This window comes from Dipodomys spectabilis, unplaced genomic scaffold, assembly GCF_019054845.1.
Source record: "Dipodomys spectabilis isolate Male_0828 unplaced genomic scaffold, ASM1905484v1 ptg000205l, whole genome shotgun sequence".
NCBI lineage: Eukaryota > Metazoa > Chordata > Mammalia > Rodentia > Heteromyidae > Dipodomys > Dipodomys spectabilis.
In genome coordinates, this window is record NW_024870882.1 from 5,967,136 (window position 1) to 5,971,296 (window position 4,161).

General features: G+C 33.7%; 1 non-coding gene across 1 annotated transcript; it reads right to left on the reverse strand.

The window, feature by feature from the left end:
• Positions 1–3,278: 3,278 nt before the first annotated feature.
• LOC122122135 lies at positions 3,279–3,385 on the reverse strand. The gene has a single exon (XR_006150122.1). It is a non-coding gene; the product is annotated as a U6 spliceosomal RNA (small nuclear RNA).
• Positions 3,386–4,161: the final 776 nt, after the last annotated feature.

A 4,161-nucleotide genomic window follows, 5' to 3' on the forward strand; every position in this document is an offset into this window, starting at 1 on the left:
ACTTCGATTTCTATCTTAGCTGTTGTTGTGAATAACAATTAATTACAGATATATTTATGAGTTACCCAGAGAGAAATAATCACACGATTGGTGGGACAGATCATATTTCAACTTTGGATTTCTTTAGAAAACTGCATACTACTTTCTACAACGAGAACACTAACCTGTATTTTGACCAAGAGTGTCGAAAATTTCCTTTTCTCCACACTGTCGCCAGCCAACATTATTACATTTTGAGTTTTTTTAAAGGGCAGGTTTTTACTGTGTGCAGTACCCAAGACTGGCCTTAAACTCAAATCCTTTTACTCCAACCTCCAATCACTTGGAATTACCAGCCTTTACCTCCACACCTGGTTCCTTGGATATTTTTTATGAGTTATAATAGTTAAGAAGTAGTATCAAAGTAATTTTGAATTGCATTTCTCTAATGACTTCTGCTCACAAAGCATTAAGCTAGCACAGAAGTTGTATTAAATACAAATTTGTAAATCCACAGGCAATTTTCAGGGCTTTTTGGAAAACATGTCTATTCAGAACTTTTGTCCACTTTTAATCAAGTTTCTTGTTAATCTCATCTTTAATCTCTCTATAGAAAATCAATAATTAATTCAAGGTAGTAGAAAGGAAAAAAATTAAGCAGCTCCTAAAATTTTAAAATTTTTAATAACATGATATTGCTTAAATCATTTTCTGTAAATGCTTGAGACTATGTAACTCAATTTAGTTAGACTTTTTACAAGGCTATATATATTTTATTTATTTTACTTTGATTGTTCTTTCCAAAGCCTGTACGGCTAATTTCACTTGCTTTCTTTCAGTCTCATGTAGTACAGATTTCAAACTGAAGAATAAATGGAAGGAAGCAAACAAAAAATACAGTTCCCCTCATCTGATGATGCCTCTACAAGAATGAGGAAAGTGTTCATCCTTCTAAGGACCTATGATAAAATATCAAAAAGACATTTTATTCTTCTAGGTCTTCCTTATCTTTGCTATGTAACTTAAATGATGTAAAACACAATATACTGCTCAGATACTTTTACGTTTTATCAAGTTTGCATATTTTTATATGGATTTCACCTCAGTCTACAACATTCCTTCATTGTTCTGTCTCTGATATTTTTACACTATCACGACATAAGATAACCAGTTTGATTTACAGCATGAGAAGTTATCCACCTGGCTTCCTTGGAAGCTGAGCATGGTCAATAGATATTACTTCTGGTTGCTAACACTACATGTAATGGTTTCTGTACTACTTATCATATTCTAATTAGTATTTAAAAAAGAATGCTGGCTAAACTCAAAGGTCATTCATAGGTTTATGTTAAGTGTTTCACAAGTTTTATTCTCTTACTTCTTAAGATAACATTTGGTATAATGCTAATGTTATTACCATTGTAGTGTTGGGAAAAATTGTAGTAAAAAACTGTAAGTGCATGGCCCAAAGATACACACAGTGAGGAAGGAAATGAGTCAAAGTTTCCAAAAGTCTTTCAGCAATACCAAAAAGGTGGGTAAAATCTCTCCATTCTCTTATACTCTCAATTCAATATTCATATTGTCCAAGAAATAATAGCATAGCAAATATTTCCCATGGTGATTGTTTTCTGTCACATTTTGTCTTCAACACAGACTGTGTTGGTGACATTAGGTTATCATGCACAGAGCTGAGCTTACAAATTGAGGTCTGAAGACAGCCAAATTTCTTCTGTCCCACAGTTCCAGTTTCTTTTTTAAAAAGTACTAAAATTTTTAAATATCATCACTTACTATCTTTTAACAATCCCCAAACGAATTAAATTGACATATAATCACTCAAAAGGCTTTCAAATTCGGTGATGATTAAACAGGCCCCCATGAAGTAAATTTTCTTTTACTTTTAAAATTGTTCTAAAAGCCTTGTGCTGGCTGGTCACACCTATAATCCTATCTACTCTGAATATTTGCTCAGGAGATTGAGATCTGTGGATAACACTTGGGAGCCAATCAGGGCCAAAAAAAAAACTTCATGAAATTATTTTTCAAAATGTTTAATGAACTAGCAAAGAGCCAAGAATTGAGATGTAGCTTATATCGTAGCTCACCAATCTAGATAGGAAAGGCCTAGCAAGGCCTTGAAGCCCTGATTTAAATTCTGAGCATTCCAATATACATGCATGGTGTTCTCATGCACGTGCGTGTATGCTTGTGCGCTGCCGCACTCACACACACACACACATTTATTCAAATTACCTTCATATCAGTGTTCTGAATTAATTTCTTTGTTAACAATATTATATGGGTAAAATAGAGGAAATAAACTCTTCCATCTAAGAACATTTTTATATGTTTTTTTATGGTAATAATACTGTGCAGAGGGGTCACATTTACATGAACAAGGAAACTAGTAAGTTTCCTAACAAGCATTGTTACCTCCTCCTTTATATTTCCCCTACCATCCCTTCCCTCCCACCTCCACAAGTACACTCCCCTCCCCCTTCCTTCCTCTGCCTAAATTGTAAAGTTCATTTTTCAACATAATGTCTTGTGCATCTCATTGTTACAATGGGTCAACCTGTATCGCTATTTGAGCATTTTTTCCCTTCCCCTCCCCAAATTAGAGAAGCATACATACAAGATGTAAGTGTACCAACTTCAAATACAGAGAAAACAGGGGTTATAGTGTGTGAAGAAGCATACAAAAAACAAAAAAAATGACATCACACATTATAAGTACGTTAGAAACAATAGCAAGAATCAAAAAACCACTTGTGTCCCTATCTTGGGGTTCAATTCCTTTAACATCATCTTATCTGGTTATATGCACATGTCTTTTGAACTTTTCTGCTTATCCCAGACATACATTCGTTATTGAAAATAAGGGAAATCATGGGACCTATATTTCTTTGGACTTGGCTTACTTCACTCAATAAATTTTTTTCCAAGTCTTTCCATTTCCTAACAAATTGGGCGATGTCATTCTTTCTGATGGAGGCAAAGAATTCATTTTCTTGATCCATTCATCTAACGGGGGCATCTGTGTTGGTTCCATATCTTAGCTATCGTAAATAATGTTGCAATAACCATAGTTGTGCTGGTAGTTTTAGTATGGTCTTTTTTATGATCATTTGGATAAATCTCCAAAAGTAGGATTACTGTGTTATAGGGGAGTTTTATGTGGAGTCTTCTGAGGCACCTCCATACTGCTTTCCAAAGTAGTTGAACAAGTTTACACTCCCACCAAGAATGCAGTACGTTTCCCTTGTGGCCACATACGTTTCAGCATCTGTTGCTGTAAAAATATGGAACGCTCCAAGACTTTGCATGTCATCCTTGCACAGGGTGCATGCTAATCTTCTCTGTATCGTTCCAATGTTAGTGTATGTGATGCTAAATTGAGCACAGAACAGTTTTTATATATAAAGTATAATTTTTAATTGATTTTATTAAGCTAGGCAATTCAACAAAAAGTAAGTTCAAAAGAATTGTTGTGAAATTATAGAATCATGTATTTCTTACATAAGCACACATTTAAGAATAAAATCAAGATAGACATGCCAAAAACAAAGTAATTCCAGATATTTGTAGTTCAAGAGATGTGTAGGAGGAGAAATTCAATTATTCTATACAAGGCACCTGTCAAAATGAACATTGCAGCAAGTGTTAAGGTTTGTTAAAAGTTTTAATGTTTTAAATATGCTTAATTTTGGGATTTTGCTTATATATGCCAAAAATAGGACTGTTTGGCAGGTATAAAACTTTTCTGTAAAGTATTTAAGATTTATGATAGCAGACATTAAGTACTAAGTATGTACATTTCAGAGTTTATGGAAACTTTATTAATGAGAAGTTGCAAAGTCTTTGTGTAAAGGAGCAGAGTGAAGAGTTACGACTTTAACTACACAGTTTCTGTTAAAACTTTAGTGATTCCTTACTTTATTTGTTAGCAAGGAATAAATGATGATATAAGCCATAATGTACACATGTATGTTACTATTCACACGCATACATATTCTCATGTATACATGCACTCATGGAGAAAGACACATAATTACAGCCAACACAAGTTTCACCAGTTGTTGAATATGCCTTAAAAGGAATAATTGGAACAATATATGTTGAAGATGTATTTGTCCCTAAGAGTTCATTTTCCACTCTTCTTATCTCTTAAAACTGGTA